At 39.5% G+C, this 19,137-nt stretch overlaps 1 pseudogene; it reads left to right on the top strand.

The window, feature by feature from the left end:
• Window positions 1-10,753: 10,753 nt before the first annotated feature.
• On the top strand, window positions 10,754-10,872 carry LOC111910743 (5S ribosomal RNA; annotated as a pseudogene).
• The last annotated feature ends 8,265 nt before the right edge of the window (window positions 10,873-19,137 follow it).

Below are 19,137 nucleotides of genomic sequence, written 5' to 3'. Positions count from 1 at the left end.
AAAGCCTAGGATGAGAGTAATTCTGGGAGCAGTAGTAGTAGCAAGGGACTTGGTGGAGTCGAGGCAATCCTTGAGGAAAGTACGGATAGATGTGGAAGGTAGTATGAGCCCATACTACTGAAAGTAGAGGATCTTTACTCGAGTTTAGGAGGGCTGAGAGAAAACTAGGAAACTTGGAGTGTGTGTGATCCCTCGATAGTGATGTGTATCCTGATGATTGTTATGATTTATGTAGTATGGTGACGCTACGGGGTAGACCAATGAGCAGTTCAGGTGCCGGAGAGGGATCATGCCCGAGTTCAGGAGCCGAGCAGCTCGGGGAGTAGATGAGAAAGTTTATATCAGCATAGATTACGCGTAGTTTATTGGACTAGACTCCTTTGATCTTTAGTACGGTCAAGGAGGGCATATTTGAGATTTTGGATGAGAGGCTGGGAGCCTTTCGTACTGAGATGGTGGCCATGATAGGGGCACGTACACTGATATTCCGAGAGTTCAGAACGTGTAGAGCTTCAGATTATCATGGGGTTAAGGACCCCATTGTTAGCGGCCGGTGGTTGGCGGATGTCGCCAATGCCTTCTGTTCTAGCCAGTGTCCCAAGGGGGACAAAGTCCGGCTCACCTCCTGTCTACTAAAGGACAGAGCGTATGATTGGTGGGAGGAGGTTGGACATGCCATTGGGGATGAGGCCGCGTTGGACGCGATGACATGGAGTGATTTCTCGGCTAGGTTCAAGGCCGAGTTTGCACTAGTGACCGAGATACAAAAGTTAGCACGAGGGTTCCATGATTTGCGGCAGACGACTGAGACTGTGGCGGAGATTACCACCAAGTTCAGGAGAAGGCTCTCCATGTGTCGCATTCTGTCGCAGACAAGGAGATGAAGAAGGCCTGATATCACGAGATGCTGAGGAGTCATATCAGGCAGTTTGTGAGCAGGTCCAACTGCAAGACGCTATAGGATATGATTGCTCGAGCCAGTGTGACAACCCAAAATTTCTATTATGTACAACCCTTCACTTCATTAGAAGTCAGAACACTTTCTGCTAATTTTCAAGCTTTTTGGAATAAGTTTGAGCATTTTAGGATTAGTACTTTAGGAGAAATCAGGAGAGAGGATGCCCTAGGGTTTATTGTGCATCACTAAAGTTCCAAAAACTCCAATAGTTTGGAGTTTAAACCCTAGTGACTATATATATGACACTTAGTCATTTATCACACTTTTTCACTTTTCAAGATCCAAACTCAATTCTCTCTCAAGTAGCATTCGACTTTTCCTCCTAGATCTTCAACTTGTAAGTGTTTCTAGCCCTATTAAGTTGATATATTACTTAATATAGTGATCTAACACACTTCTATCCGTGAAATCATTCCAAAAGTGTAGATCTTCAAGTTTCACCAAGAGCACACACTAGTGTTCTTGGCCTTTTGGCACCCTTTCAAGCCTTTATCTTGTAAGTACTTCTATCCTAGAGTATCTTAAGGCTTGTTACACTTCCATATATCAAGAAATCACTCAAGAATCACAAGAACAAGGTGTTTACTGCCCAAGATCTTCTTAGGCCGTAAACCCTAATAAGGGTGCCAAAGTGTGCCCTAGCTCCTTCCTTATGCTTAGGACTTAGCATAGAACCTTTCCTTGATGAGTTTAGCACCTGAAAAACACCAAAAACCCGCCCATGATTATGAGTTTATGGTTTGGGAATCTCCCAAAACCGTAAACACCCGCAAGGAGTGTTTTGATGCCCTTAACACCTTAGTAAGCCTTGGATATTAGCATGGAACCTTAAACCATTGAGTTAGGGACTTCAAACTTCGATTTGGTACTTCTTACCATGAGTTTACGGCCGTAAACTCATGGGGAAGTGGTCCCCAGGCCGTAAACACAAGTTAGGGTCATTTTTGCACCTTAAACTCACTTAGCCTCTTGTTTAAGCTTTGGAGCACTTAACCACTTAAGTCTTTATAGTTTTAAGCCTCATTTGGTGACCTAATTGTGAGTTTACGGTCAGGAGTAAACTCCCTTGACCGTAAACTCCAAAAAACATGGTCCATTGACCATGAACTCCCGTATAAGGCCTTGCACTCCTTTGTTGTAACCCAATGGCCTCCTAACACTTCGACCAAAGTGTTTTCCTCACATTAGGATGTTTATACATGTTTAATTAGTGTTATAATCACTAATTATATATACATATGTCTTCATATGTTATTATGATCATTGTATGTGTCTAAGTCTTCACTTGACACCGAGCTCTTGCCTGACACTTCCATTCGATCCGTTCACTGCAGGTGAGTTCATAGCCCCTTAATCAATATTTTAAATGTTTTTAAATGCTTTTATGGGGGGGGATACAAGTTGAATCATGCTAGTTATTATATCAATCACATGTGATTAATAAGCAACATGCAAATGGATTTACTATATGTTAACTGTTTTACCAAACAGATTTCTTCAAATGACTTTCTTAAGCGTTTTTATATGTTTAAAACTCTTTATTAAACTGTCTTACATACTGTAAGTTTCCTTTCAAACTCTGTTACAAATGTGTTTTCAAACAAAGGTTTTTCTTATACTTTAAATTGTTCTTATCAAACAAACTGCTTTCAAAGCGTTTTACAAACTGACATTAAGTCATCCTTTCTTAGTTACTAAACTTTTCAATGGTTTTACAAAACTTCTTTTATACTTTTATATTGTTAATTTCATGCCTATATATGTATAGTTATATAAGTAGTGTTTAAAGGACTTAGGAAGGGTAGCTCACTTTATCTCCTTTTCCTCGTTGGGATGTGGCTTTAGGGCATTGGTTATCCGTCTGAAGGTCGTCTAAATATTAGTTATATATTATGTATACATATATAGACATAAAAGTTCTATTAGTCAATTCAATACCCTTGGGTAGCAAGGGTATACGTTCATGTTCATACGTACAAGTCATATTACTATTAAACTACATTAGGCGTAGTTCAGGAAGTTACTAATACTATTACTAGAACAAAGAATCATACAATGAGTCAGTTCATTCATGAGTCAATACTTGCTAGATAGAGAGAACACACAATATAGCTAGTAAACACAGTACATTTCAATACTTGCTAGATAGAGAGAGAACCCACAATACAACTAGTACACACAGAACATTACAATACATACAGGCTAGACAGAGGGAGAACATATAATACAGCTAGCACATTCATTACATATACATTCATGCAGTTATGTGAGCCACTAAACATGGCATGGCACTACCTGCCATGGTTGTTTTTGTATCCAAAATCTCCTTAATTGGGGAGCGTATGAGTTTGTGTATAGATCTATACTGGATTGACTATCCTACACCTTGTTGCTCACTACAGTGGGATTTGCAAGTCTACGGGTGCCAAATGTCATTTCTTACGGAGTCTTACATCGTCGTTTTACTAGAGTCGGTAGCAGGATACAGGCCGATCACATGGTACTTTAAATTACAATTGGTTTAAGGTAGTTAGTACATCAGTAGTTACTTATTACAATACTATGGTACTATAATATTTTTTCCCATTACATTCACTTCGTGAACATTCACACGATGCACGGTAATATAAAAGCTATATTTTTGGTTCAATGATAGTCGGATTTGGGAAAATACACACTCTTACAAGAGACACACACATATACTAGATGCCTTGGTAGAAGGCTATTTGGTAGGAAAGATAGGGATTTCTAAGAGGTTCAAAACTTTTACATACTTACACTTCACATACTTACAAATGCTTTCTTACAAATTAAGATACTAAAATACTTATGATCTCACCAGCTTTAAAGCTGATACTCTCTTTCAAAATAACTTGTATCCTCAGGTCAACAGTAGACAGGTACCGATGCAAGGTTTAGAGAAGATGGAGCTCGTTCAAGACTCATCTTTCATTTTGATTTATACTTTAGTGTCTATTAAACATGTCAGAACACTTGTATTAAAATTATATTATTAATGCAATTGATGATGTTGTTGCTTGTTTACTACTATTCATTGTTGTGAAACTGTACATGACGTCCTCCGCCCTACAACATTTCTGCCGTTCTTGGTTTTGGGGTTTGACAGATTGGTATCAGAGCATTGTTTATAGTGAACTAAGTATATCAACCCATAAAAGATATACAGTCTATAAATACAATGGGATTAAAAATACTCTGACCAAGAGTTTATACTTTAAATAATAAAATATTTAATTAAGTATACGTGCCTGCATTTATACTAAAATCCGTGTCACAATGACAAGAACAAAAGTATTACGATATTTGAATATCACAGGTGAGCTCGGGGATGTATCGTCAGTCTTGGGAGTGGCATAGCCTGATCAACTATGCTGGTCCGAGGAGTGATTACCACATGCCCAAGAATGGTTGTGATGTGTCAACAAGTCTAAAAACTTACCAACACTACCACAAAGAGAACATTAGAGCAGATCATAGGTCTAAAATACTATGGGAGTATTTTGTGTTACTATAATTACTTACTTGAGAACTAAAAAGATCTTCATTACTAGGTCAATAGTTGCTAAGTGGATACACCAAAGGTATATGTAATTAGGATGTCATAGACTTAGAATCTGTGAAAATTTTTGCTTTACACCTATTCCTTGTGAATTTGGAGTTAAGGTCACTTATTCGAAGGCCTATCCTGTTTTGCGTATGTATAACTGGTATGCACTTTACAAATAGTGATGTAACTAATGAAGATTATCTAATAATTATCTAGATAGTCCGTCTAATAATTATCTCCTTACCCCAATTCTCGTGTAGATAACATGGTTGGACTCCATCCCCACGGCAACCCGTACCTTCCGAATGAAGGCAATGCTGGATGGTTTGGAGAAGAACCCGAGAATGATCATCCAATCCCTTTGAATGATCACCAGGCTGAAGACCTTTCGGATGGTGATAACTCCGAACCCGAGGTTGAGAACCTACATCCGGTAGCTCCCATTCCAAGTCCTAACCCTTGTCCGGCTTTTCATGGCTCAACGCCTCCTTGGTTAGAATGCTTGGAAGCATGGAGCGAAGATCAAGATCAACCTATGCCGTTTAATGGAGACCGAAGCCTCTATAATGTAAATGAAGGGAGCTCAGCAGACAGAGTTCTACCAATCCTGATCCGTAGAGTTGCCCGAAACGAAATTCAGGGCAGGACGGATCTCCAACGTATCGAAGAGGTTAATGCCAAAGCAAGAATGCATACCATTCACACCAATTGCCTTGATCACACAAGTGAGAGATCCGAGAGAAACCATGAGACCTTACTACAAGTACTAACTGAAACTCGAGCCGAAGTCTTAGAGCTCCGAGTACGCCAGAGGGTGTACGAAAGACACCTGCTTGATATGGAACGCCAACTAGCTGAACTAAGGGTCCACCATAGGGGTGACTGTTGCCAGTAGGAGATACTTTACCTTCCTTCTTTGTTTTAAGAGTCGTGTTCTGGTCTATGTTCTGGGTAGCACTTCTCTATGTGACTACCTTGTACTGTAAGTACTTTTACTTAGGTTGTTATGCTGTCATAGACTTCTCTACTCCGGATGTGATGTAAGACCTATTACAAGGTCAATTTTTCCCGAACTTATTACATCTTAAACATCGATGTTATTGATAGTCGGCTAACTACCGTGTCACTCTTTGTTGAATTTGCTTCTTCCGAGTCTATCTGAAATTTGCTTTAGTCAAGTTATTGGACTATAGTAATTTAACTCCGGAAACATTTCCAAGTCTTTTTCAAAGGTTGGATCATATTATCCACCAACCAATAATACCTCGGCTTGAACGAAAAACGTCTTAAGACCACTTTACGAACATACTTCTATTCCGTACTAAGACTGCATCATAGGGATGTAGGTCAAACCTTCGCGAACATACTTCTATTCCGTACTAAGACTGCATCATTGGGATGTAGGTCAAACCTTCGAGAACATACCCTTACTCTTTTCATGAACGATCAGACTACATCTAAGTTCAACCATATTAGCTCACGAACTCCTTTTCTTTCGTGTTACAGAATCATGTCGTCATCCAGAAATAGTCAGCCGAACAATGAAACCCCTGCTTTTCCTATGGACGCTGCTACTTTCCAAGTCGCGATAACAGCTACCGTCTCAGCTTTCCTTGCACACCTCGGCTCTGGCAACGCAAACAAGATTGACAAAGGGGTTGACAATTCCGATCGTGGTAACGATCCGAGAAATCAACAAATAGTATCAGTCGCCAACACCCAAAACAATAACTCAGAGTTCAAGAAACGGAAGCGTCAAGCCCAAACAGAACGCAAGAGATTTCAAAGGCTTGTCATGCGACAACGACCAGTGGCGACTCCTGCCACCTCAACACCGGTCAAGCGTTATGAGGGAACACTCCCGAAGTGTAACAAGTGTGACTATCATCATAATGGAGCTTGCCGAGTATTTTAATGCAACAATTACAACAAGATGGGGCACATTGCTCGTTTCTGTAGAACCACCTCCACTACCGGAGCTAGCCAGGCTTGCTATAGTTGTGGTGAGAGAGGACATTATCATAGGAATTGTCCAAAAGGAAATAACAACGACAACACCCACGTCCACATAACTCCAACTCGACACATCGTTTCCACCACCAATGCTAGTACCAGCCCGATATGTCACCAATGCGGTGAGATAGGGCACTTCAAGAAGGACTGTCCAATAACAAGGAACTCCGGCACAGACGGGAAAATACTAAGTATCATTGCCGCAGGAGAGTCTACTCCGTCCCCACGTTAATGTAATTTAGGCGTTTCGTTGTAACAGACTTATAAACTGTTCAAAACAAGTGCAACTAGGGTCTTATCTTTTGTGAGATCTCGTCAGTAAAGGGATGCTCGTGTTGCGTATACTTGTCTTTTGTAGTATACCTAGTTCACAACATTAGTCTTGTAGAAAATCTATAGTACTGTAGCTCTGTTAAAGGTTGCACTGTTGGGGTTCTGTCTATAATGCCTTATGTTTAAATCTAATGTCTTTAGTTTCCATATGATTCCAACATTATCATACAACTTGATTCAATTTGATCCTCGCAATTCCAGTTTCGTGCGCACATCTCTTTCTCCAAAATCGTCTTTCTAGCGAAACCATCATTCCATAACGCCGAAGTACTCATGCATGGAGTACCTCATGTTTCCTATCCTTTCCGAAGAAGCCTCAGCAAACCTCCCCGAAGTACCACTCGTACAGTACGTCAAGTTCAATCCAAAGACCCATACAGTTGATCTATCGTTGAAGAATGTATACATAAGGGTGGTATATAATCAAGGTTCTACAGGTTTAGAATTGATGATTCCACTTTAACTCTTTTCCTCGTTGGGATGTGAGGTTAAAGAAGAATCATTTATTCGACTACCTTTTCAATCTTAATTATATACGGATTGTATACACGAGACTGTGATTGACGAACCATGTATGACTTCTAATATGAACTTCAGGACAGAGACTGCCCAAGATTTCGAGTGCTCACATCGTCATGTGAACAAACTTAGAACCCAGTACGACTCCTGCAACCAGATCGCCCTACAGTCTAAACATATACAGAGATACAAGAACAGTTCGGACAACTTAGCGAACTACTCAACAACGGAATGAGAAGACCAATCACCTCACCTTTGAGAACTCTGGTCTTATTCTTCAAGAAGACAAACTTCAGCGGGTGCGATTGTCATACCCCAAAACCAAGAACGGCGGAAACGTTCCGGGGTGGAGGACGTCATGTACAGTATCACAACAGTGTAAAATAGTAAACAAGTAACAACATCATCCATTGCATTATAAGTAAAGTTTTAATACATGTGTGTTCCTTCAGTGTAATAAGACACCAAAAATATACAATCAAAATAAAAGACGAGACTTGTCTGTGCTCCGTCTTCTCAAAACCTGGCCATCGTACCTGTCTACTGGTGACCTGAGAATACAAGTTATTTTGAAAGAGAGTATCAGCTTTAAAGCTGGTGAATTCATAAGTATTTAAGTGTCATTATCTTGTTTTTGAAAAGCTGTTATGAATACCATGTAAATCTTTAAATGAAAATGTTGATATAAGTATGAAAAACCCTAGGAAATCCCTTATTTCCTATTAGTTTGAGATGTAGTCTTCTACCAAGACCCGAATGTTTTGTTAGGACAATGTAGTCTTCTACCAAGACCCGAATGTTTTGTTATGACAATGTAGTCTTCTACCAAGACCCGAATGTTTTGCTATGACAATGTAGTCTTCTACCAAGACCCGAATGTTTTGCTATGACAATGTAGTCTTCTACCAAGACCTGAATTTTTTTGCAAGTAAAATGATAGTTTTCCCTTTTTGTTAACTAGTACTAAAAGTACATAGTCTAACTCCTCGTTTATGTGAATGTATCACAAAATAAAGTAAATAGGAAAATGTACAAATGTAAGTGTTATCCTTTGGTACCAGGACTAACACGATATCGCGGTAAGCGAAATGTATAACCTAATGAACATCCGAAGATTGTCCAATTATCCTCTGTAGCAGCAGCAGGGAAGGAAGGGTTAGTCCCGTAATCGATGTTCCTAGTATAAGTATTAACTGTAGACCTCCGTAGATGGTCATCAACCACTGGTGCTAATCAGTTGGGATTCAGAATGGTTAGTCCCGCCTAGATATCCCGTTGAACTGGGATAGACAGGACAATTTACACAGGAAGTACTAATAAATCATCCTAGTAACTCTAGGTACATGTATCCATGTAAATGTATACAGGAAAATGTATCTATGAAATGGTACTCATGTAATGTATTCATGTAAACGTACTCATGTATCGGGTAAGTATATGTAAATGTACTCATGTATCAGGTAAGTATATGTAAATGTACTCATGTATCAGGTAATGTATTGGTATAGACTCATGAATGAACTGACTCTTGTGTGATTCCTTGTAATAGGAATAATGTTTTGTATCTTCTAACTATCCCTATGATAATTAACTGAAAGGTAATTGGTTGTTCAAGTAGGTTTATACACCCTTACTACACAAGAGTGTGGGAAACTGAATGAAGGATGAAAGCTATAACATCAATACATATATAAGAGTATAGGTGTAATAGTATAGTTTTGTTCAAGAATGTAAAAATGGTTTTGTAAGACATCTAAGAGTTTTGAAACAATAATAAAAGTGACTTGATGTCATTTTTGAATAAACATTTCAAAAGTAATACATTTGATAACAAAGTATTTTTAAGTTAGAAGACCATTTCATGCATCACATTTTGAAATATGTGAAATCTGCTAGATGAAAACACAGTTATAAAATACATATGAGTGATTTAATAAAATGTTGTTTTCTACTTGTATTCCCCCCATTAAAGCATTTAAAATCATTTAAAACATTGATTAAGGGGTATGAACTCACCTGTAGATGGTGGTTTGGATGAACTGAACGGTGTAGGATTGTTAGGTGTCAAGTGAGGACTTGTACACACACTATGACCCTAATGAACATATAATCACACATATATGCACCCAATTAGTCTTAAATTAGTAATTGTAAATGTTAAGATATCCTAGAACATGATAAACACTTTATATAAGTGTTATAAGCCCTAAGGGTTGCATCTAAGTTGTTATGGGACAAGGCAATTGGGTTTAGGGTTCCAAAGGACCCTATATTTGAGTTTACTCTCTCATAACCATCACACAAGGAGTTTATGGTTGTAAACTCTTGAGTTTACGGCCGTGAACTCCTAAGCTTGGTGACATTTTGTGTTTTGAAGTTCTAAATGATCCCTAGAAGTATTCCAACTTGGTGGATTAATTCTTGGAAGGGTTTAGGGCATAGATACACTACTTTGAGGAGTTTACGGCCCTAAGGCCATTTCCTTTTGAGTTTGCTGCCGTAAACTCATATGGAAAGGGATATTTTTATGTTTTCAAGTCCCATGTTCAAGTAGGATAAGTTCTAGACATGTAACTAAGGCAAATGAAGGCCTTAGGCACACTTTGGTGCCCTAGTTTGATGTTCACGGCCCAAAGACCATTTCCCTTATAGATTACGGCCGTAATCTCTCATGGGGATGGGTTTTTGATGTTTTAAGGTCCTTGATTTAAGTAGGAGTAATTCTAGGTGATTGTTCAAGGCTTTAGGTGCATTAAAAGCACACTTTGGTCCATGTTTTTGGAGTTCACGGTCCAAGATCTTCTTGGGCCATGAACACATAAACTTTGGTTTTTCTTTGTTGTTTTCTTGTCTTAAATACACCTATATACAAGCCTAAGGTAGTAACACATCACGGGGGAAAGGCTAGGCATCATTTCGGGAGTTTACCGCCCAAGAACAACTTGGGGAGTAAACTCCTAAATCTAGTTGTTTAGCTATGTAATCTATGTTATTAACACATTATAAGCTATATAACACTACTAGAGAGAGGTACCCACGATTTGGGATGAAAACCCGAAGATCTGTGAGAGAGAAAAATGGCTTTTCTCTAGTTGTAAAAGTGAATAATGAATGAAATTGGTTCAGAATTCTATTTATAGTCTTGAGATATTTGGATGAAAATCCCGAAATGATCTCTAATATAATAGAGTGTTGGAATAACAGTGTTGCACAAAACCCTAGTGCATCCACTCTCCTAATATTTCCTGAAGTGTAAACCCTGAATTACTCAAACTTATACAAAAAAGTCTGAAAATTTACTGTGACTGTTATAACTTCTATTGAAGTGATATTGTTTGTACAGAATGGAAATTTCGGGTTGTCACAGCGATCATACCAGTACTAATGCACCGGATCCCATCAGAACTCCGCAGTTAAACATGCTTAGGTGAGAGAAGTGCTATGATGGGTATCACCTTGGGAAGTCCTCGTGGTGCAGACCTCGATGGGACTTACATTAGAAATCATTACCTTCTGCCTCGCATAGATGAATTGGTTGATCAACCGCAAGGAACGAAGTGCATTTCAGAAATGGAAGTAAGATCCGAAAATCACGAGTCCGTAGTGATATCTTTCGGATACGACCAATACGTCTGTAGTATTCATGAGCTTAGTGAATAGGGTACACCATTCTTACTTGGATCAGTTCGTCGTTGTCCTTATAAATGACTTACTTATCTACTCTCGTAGTAAGAAGGAAATCATGAAGAACATCTACAACGAACCATAGAAACATTACGATCAGAGAAGCGTTACGTGAAGTTCTCTAAATACGAGTTTTATATTCAAAGAGTTAAATTCCTAAGACACATTATTAGTAATGTGGGAATTCTTGAGGACCCTTCCAAAGGTCAAAACCGTTGAGAAATTTTCAGCACCGAAGACGCTAACGGAATTCGCCAAATTCTAGGTCTTGTTGACCTACTGTCGGGAGTTCATTCAGAACTCCTCGCGAATTGCAGAACCTCTTACGACTTTGACTCAGCAAGGAGTGGCCCTTGACTGGGAAGAGAAGCAAGAAAAAGAAACCTTGGAATTCCAAGTGAGAGACCAAATCCTTTTGGAAGTCTCACTCTAGGAATGGCTTGATACGCTTCGAAAAGCGTGAAGAGCTAAATCCAAGATAGTTAGGACCTCCGAGATTCTTACCAGAATCGCCCTTGTGACTCATAAACACAACCTACACCGCGAACTCAGTAACATACATTTCACCCTTCATGTCTCGAACTTGAAAACATACCTTTTACGACAGGACTCTCTATATCCCACTCGACAAGATCGAGATCAATGAGAGCCTCGCCTTCGTGGAAGAAGCATAGTGACCATGGACTGAGAGGTCATGAGAACGAATCAGAGCTGCTTCCCATTAGTATAGGTTCGCTGGAATGCCAACCGAGGACCCGAATTCACTTGGGAGCACGAGAAGCAATGGATTAGGAAGTATCTCCACTTCTTGTCTCGATTATTCATGCTTACTTCCTTACCTAAATTCTAATTTCGGGACGAAATTCCTTCTAACGGGGGGATGATGTGACAACCCGAAATTTCTATTCTGTATAACCCTTCACTTCATTAGAAGTCAGAACAGTTTCTGCAAATTTTCAAGATTTTTGGAATAAGTTTGAGCATTTTAGGATTAGCACTTTAGGAGAAATCAGGAGAGAGGATGCCCTAGGGTTTATTGTGCATCACTAAAGTTCCAAAAACTCCAATATTTTGGAGTTTACGGACCAAATGGTATTTGGACCGTAAACCCTAGTGACTATATATATGACACTTAGTCATTTATCACACTTTTTCACTTTTCAAGATCCAAATTCAATTCTCTCTCAAGTAGCATCCGACTTTTCCTCCTAGATCTTCAACTTGTAAATGTTTCTAGCCCTATTAAGTTGATATATTACTTAATCTAGTGATCTAACACACTTCTATCCGTGAAATCATTCCAAAAGTGTAGATCTTCAAGTTTCACCAAGAACACACACTAGTGTTCTTAGCCTTTTGGCACCTTTTCAAGCCTTTATCTTGTAAGTACTTCTATCCTAGAGTATCTTAAGGCTTGTTACACTTCCATATATCAAGAAATCACTCAAGAATCACAAGAACAAGGTGTTTACGGACCAAGATCTTCTTAGGCCGTAAACCCTAATAAGGGTGCCAAAGTGTGCCCTAGCTCCTTCCTTATGCTTAGGACTTAGCATAGAACCTTCCCTTGATGAGTGTAGCACCTGAAAAACACCGAAAAACCGCCCATGATTATGAGTTTACGGTTTGGGAATCTCCCAAAACCGTAAACACCCCCAAGGAGTGTTTTGATGCCCTTAACACCTTAGTAAGCCTTGGATATTAGCATGGAACCTTACACCATTGAGTTAGGGACTTCAAACTTCGATTTGGTACTTCTTACCATGAGTTTATGGCCATAAAATCATGAGGAAGTGGTCCCCAGGCCGTAAACAAAAGTTAGGGTCATTTTTGGACCTTAAACTCAGTTAGCCTCTTGTTTAAGCTTTGGAGCACTTAACCACTTAAGTCTTTATAGTTTTAAGCCTCATTTGGTGACCTAATTGTGAGTTTACGGTCAGGAGTAAACTCCCTTGACCGTAAACTCCAAAAAACATGGTCCATTGACCATGAACTCCCGTATAAGGCCTTGCACTCCTTTGTTGTAACCCAATGGCCTCCTAACACTTTGACCAAATTGTTTTCCTCACATTAGGATGTTTATACATGTTTAATTAGTGTTATAATCACTAATTATATATATACATATGTCTTCATATGTTATTATGATCATTGTATGTGTCTAAGTCTTCACTTGACACCGAGCTCTTGTCCGACACTAAAATACTTATGATCTCACCAGCTTTAAAGCTGATACTGTCTTTCAAAATAAGTTATATCCTCAGGTCAATAGTAGACAGGTACCGATGCAAGGTTTAGAGAAGATGGATTTGTTCAAGACTCATCTTTCATTTTGGTTTATACTTGTTGGGTCGTGTTTAGTATTGCGTCTTTTGGGCTCGTTAGCTAGTCCAAGTTTTGTCTCCGGTATGGGCCTGTCCATCCGTGAGTTTTGTAGGGTTTATAAATAGAAGCTTGCATGCATCTTAGAAAGTAACGATAGTAATGATTAGAAAATTTTTATTCAGCATATTCATCGTTCTTGTTTTGTAACCCTAAACTCACTTAGCGGAAGTTCTTAGTCGAGCTCTGCTGAGGATTGAGTAATCTAATCATTCGACTCATTCAGATCCATTCTTGTGTTTTACTTCACTGTTTTTTACGATTCATTATTTACCTGTTACAAAGATCTAATCGATCAAAGAGTTTTAATAACTCATCAATTGGTATCAGAGCAGGAGGCTGTGTAATTCATACACATCTTTTCTGTGAAAGAAACGATTAGGGTTATTCCGCATTAAGTAATATTTATTGAGCCGTAATTCCATAATTGACGTAACTCAGCATCTATTTGTTTTGACCTAATATTACATATTACAAGTCTGGTCTTTCAAACAAGTTAAACGATCAAGCATGGACGAGTCTCAATCGAATCCTATCAACATCTCGAACATCATTGGATCAACGACAAAGATTCATATTCTCTACACCCAGGATTACGAAGTATGGGCGCATCATTTCGAAGACTATGTAATCGGATCTGAAGATAATGGGTATCTTATTTGGGAAGCAATTGTGTCTGGAGCATTTGCTCACTCAGGAACATCGAAAATCATTAAAACTCAGAAAGAGTATAATGATCTGCTGAAAGACGTAAAAGATGTGGCTCAAGACGAAAAGGAAAAGTTTCAGTGCAATATTAAAGCATTGAGACTGATTCGATTTTCTCTTCAATCCGATACATTTAGGCTGGTGAGTTCCTGCAGTACCGCTAAAGAAATCTGGGATAGGTAGCGAGAGCTATATTCCACAGATGAAGATCTGGAGCATTCTATTTAGACCTTGCTTTTGTCCGAGTTTGGTGAATTTAAGCAGAATTCTGATGAAACTGTTACTCAGACGTTCGATCGCTTCAATCATCTTCTTAGCAAGATGATCCAACATGATATAGAAAGGAAGCTGATTGAACATAAGGTCACCTTTTTGAATGGCCTAAGATCTGAGTGGAGAGCTGTCATGTCCACAGTCAAAGCTCATGAGCAGTTCAAGTCATATTCATTGGCTAAGTTGGTGGGAATTCTGAAATCCCAAGAAAAGATTGTAATGCAAGAGAAGAATGTGGTCTCGAGTTTGGGATCCTTGGCCCTCCTATCAAAAGGCAAGAATGTAGTGGAAGATGAAGATCTGAACCTAGAAGACTATGATCTCACTTCAGAAGATTATGCAATGATGGTGTCTAATCCCAAGAGGTTTATCAAGAAAAAGTTCCCTACCAATAAGAACCGAAATTGGCAGGGAAGCTATAGTTCTGAAAAGGTTAGGGAGGAGCCGAAGCCAGAAGAGCCAAAGAAAGAGGCGAAAGTTGAAGGAGATTCAGGTGTTAGCTGCTATTACTGTGGAGGAAAGAACCATTATGCTAAGGATTGTGTTCTGAAGAAAACGGCAGAGAAAGATGAAGAAAAAGATGAAGAGGCTATCTTGATGAAAAAGCTTGAAGAGATCAAGAGGAAGAAAGCTGCTACTAACCCTTCTATGAATGCTCTTATTGTACAGGGTTCGGCAGTGGATGACGAGTTCGGTGGCGTGGAGGTGTGGTCTACTGACTCAGAGGATGATGAAGTGAGAAAGCCTTCACATGGAAAGGCATATGTTGCAAGTGGCGTTGAAAGCAGTGGGAAATGCTTGATGGTGACTGATGTATCTCACATGAGGGGATACAATACTGACGGTGGAAAAGAGGACACCAAGGAGCGAGAGGACTTGTGCTTCACAGCAAAACCTCTCAGTGTGCAGATCAATGAACTTGATGAATTGATCAAGAAGGTACAATCTCTTTTTATTTCATTTAAAGTCCCACAGAAATCTTATAAAAAAGAATTAAATAGCTTAAATTCAAGAATCTCAAATTTGGATAGTTGTTTAACTCAAACAAGGGTCACCAATTCTAACCTAACTGACCAAATAAGTAGGGTGTCATCCAAGAGTGAGGAGCGAAGGATGTGGATAGAGCAAAAGGAGTCGGAGCTGATTAAGTCAAAAGATGAAAACATTTATTTGCAAAGAGACAATTTAAAACTTTTGAAACAGAGAAATGTTTTTTGTTTGATTGCTAAACGTCTTTATTTGCCCTTCCTTGAGTTTAAGGAGGATGAAATCGATGCTGAAGCATATAATTGCGAAATTGTTGTTTTGTCTGATGATGTGAATCCCACTTACATGTATGGTCTGGACAAAATTGAATCTTTTATAAAGTCCAAGGACCATAAGGACATGCTGAAAAATCTTTTGGATGAAAACGATAAGCTGAAACTAAGGACCGAAACCATACAAAAATTTGACTCATTGAATGCCAATTTAAGTTCAAAAAATAAAATTGATGTTGAAAACGCATCTAAACTTAATGAGGACGATGATATGAGTGAAATTTCTATAGAGGATGAAGTCGACTGTTCTGAGTTTGTCAAGAGCGAACCCGAAAACCACAAAAATCTTATATCCGAAAATTCTATGGAGTTTGCTCGTTTGTCCCAAAATAAGTCCCCGATTCTTGAAGAAAAGGCTGTAGTGTACCAAAAGGTGAGAACAACAGCAAACCAAGTGTATAAAGTCACAGGAGTAACCGAACATCAAACAGCTGAACTCACTGCCATAGTGAATGAAGACAATGCAGATGGCTGTGATGAATTTTTCTGGTCTGCTCCTATAGATAATGCCGATGAAACTGTTGGTCTATCTGAGCGAACGTCCTGGAAAACCAAATGCAGATATGTTCCAGAGCCACTGAACAAGCCTGACAACTTCGACGTGCCAAGCACTAGTGGTACAAAAGAAGTTCCTGTAGAAGAAGTCACTTCCACAAGAGAAACATCATCCGTGAAAAGTGAATCGGCTGACAAGAAGCAGAAGCAAAAGGCTAAAACACACAAACAGCCGAAACAGGTGAAGGATCAAAAGCAGCAAAGGAATGTGAGATACAAAAAGAATCTCTCAGAGCGAAAGCAGTTTTGGCGATCTCAAAACGCCCATTTCTCTTATCATGACAAAAATTCAAAGTCAGAGAAAAGTGCTTTCAGGCCGCAAGAGAGTACTAACAACCGAAAGCACAGGTTCGGTTCACAGAGCACTAACAACCGAAAGCACAGGTTCGGTTCAGAGAACGATAGCAACCGAAAGCACAGGTTCGGTCCCTCTAATGACGAAAAACAAAACGGTCACATAGAGCCTCAAGTCAGGAAAAATTCTCAGTCCAAATTCTCTCGTTCTAATTCCTCTCTGTCTCATTCTAAACCCAACTTTGTTCCAGCTCAAAATCCAACATCATCAACAAACTTGAAAGGAAAATCAAAGGTTTCCTCAGTCAAGGATGACCGAAAGCAGTCCAAGGCTCAAATGCCAAAACCTAAATCCAAACCAACTGTAACAAATCCTAACAAAATTAAAGTATTCACTATTAAGAAGAAAGATGAAACAACTTTAATAAAAAAAACATATCTTGTTGACATTTCTCTTACTATTCATGTTCCTGTGAAAGGCTCACGTGGACCCAAGAAACTTTGGGTTCCTAAATCTGCTTGATTTTTCCAGGTTATCAGTGACGAGCAGTTCGACGAAGAATGATACATTGACAGTGGCTGCTCACGTCACATGACAGGAAGGAAGGAAGAGCTAAGGGAATTTCGATCTCTTCCAAATGGTGGAAATGTTAAGTTTGGCAACAACTCTTATGGAACGATAGAGGGTTACGGGATGATAACCAATGGAGACTTTACTATAAGAAAGGTGGTGTACGTTGAAGGGCTACATCATAACCTCATCAGTGTATCTCAACTGGTAGGAGGTACCGGTCTTAAAGTGTCATTTGACGATGAAGGCTCAGAAATCATCGAGAAGAAAACAAAAAGGGTGATTCTCAAATCTGAACGAAAAGGCGAAATGTTTCCTCTCAATCTCAAACCTATCAAAGGAAATCCAACTATATGTCTTTTATCCAAAGCTCATTCTGACGAAAGCTGGTTGTGGCACCGAAGGCTCTCACATCTCCACTTCAAAGACATCAACAAGCTTGTCACATGAGGTCATGTTAGGGGTCTCCCATTGCTCAAGTTTGATCGAGAACATTTGTGTGCCGCGTGTGAAATGGGGAAGCAGAGTCGACAAAGTCACCCATCCATTGTAAACACTAAAGTTGTTGAACTACTTGAGTTGCTTCACATTGACTTGTGTGGTCCATCATCTATCGAAAGCATTGGCGGTAGCAAATATATTCTTGTTATTGTTGATGACTTTTCACGTTTTACATGGGTGTTCTTTCTGAAGCACAAATCTGAGGCTACTCATAAGCTAAAGACGTTTATTAAGCAGGTCGAAGTGCTACTGAGAAAAGTCGTTCGCAACATCAGGAGCGATAATGGACTGGAGTTCAAGAACAAAGAATTTGAAGACTTTTTGGCAGAAAAAGGAACCAGTCACAACTTCTTAGCACCCTACACCCCTCAACAGAACGAAATTGTCGAAAGACGAAACCGATCCTTATGTGAGGCGTCCCGTACGATGCTAAGTTTCGCTTCTCTACCTTTATATTTCTGGGCTGACGCTATTTCTGCAGCATGTTTTATGCAGAACAGGTCGTATCTCAACAAGCGTTTCTCTCTTACTCCCTATGAGATCATCAACAATAGGAAGCCAAACGTTAAATTCTTCCATGTATTCGGCTCACGGTGCTTCATCTTCAACTCTAAAGAACATCGTAACAAGTTCGACGTTAAAGCTGATGAAGGGATTTTTCTGGGATACTCTCTTACTTCAAAAGCATATCGGGTTTTGAATAAGCGTTCAAGGAAGATTGAAGAAACATATTACGTGACTTTCGATGACAACTACATCAAAAAGCTAAAGGCTACTGAAGAAGCAATTGGAGAAATTTTCACTCGAATAGGTCAAGTCACGGCCTCAATTGCTAATTTGTTTGAGCAGTTCGTGGAGTTATTCGATGAACCTGAGAAAGCTACTCTCTCGGAAGCAATGGCAGCAGACAACAAAGTCGATCATCTGAAGTAAATCATCTAAGATGCCGCCAAACGAATGGGTGAAGGAGAACAAGTCCCAAACGAACCTCCTCAGCAAGGCGCTTCAGTTGAGGGGGAGAATCCATCTTCATCAAATCAGCCGAGCTCACAAGTTGTGGAGGAGAACTCTGTTCCTGTACCACCCGAAAGCTCTACTACACCCGAAGGTACTGTAGCACCCGAAAGCTCAACACCGCCCGGAAGCTCAACAACACCCGAAAGTCCTATAGCACTAGAAAGTCCAGCTACACCGGAAAGCTCATCAATCGAGGCGGAGAATGCCAACATGTTTTACGATGACGATAGCCAATCTGAATTAAAAGAAATGGTGAATGCTGAATTGGATCCATCCTATGATCCAAATTACCCTCCTCTTGTTAAGTGGACCAGAGATCATCCTGTATCCCAGGTGGTAGGTAATATCTCTGAAAAGGTCCTGACCCGATCTCAACTGAAGGCAAAGCAAACATCTCTATTTTCGAAATTAGAGTTCTGCATGTACAACTCTTTCGTATCAA

Source organism: Lactuca sativa, chromosome 4, assembly GCF_002870075.4.
Source record: "Lactuca sativa cultivar Salinas chromosome 4, Lsat_Salinas_v11, whole genome shotgun sequence".
Taxonomy (NCBI): domain Eukaryota; kingdom Viridiplantae; phylum Streptophyta; class Magnoliopsida; order Asterales; family Asteraceae; genus Lactuca; species Lactuca sativa.
The sequence above is the reverse complement of the archived record's forward strand: the minus strand, read 5'-3'. Positions and strand labels throughout refer to the sequence as shown.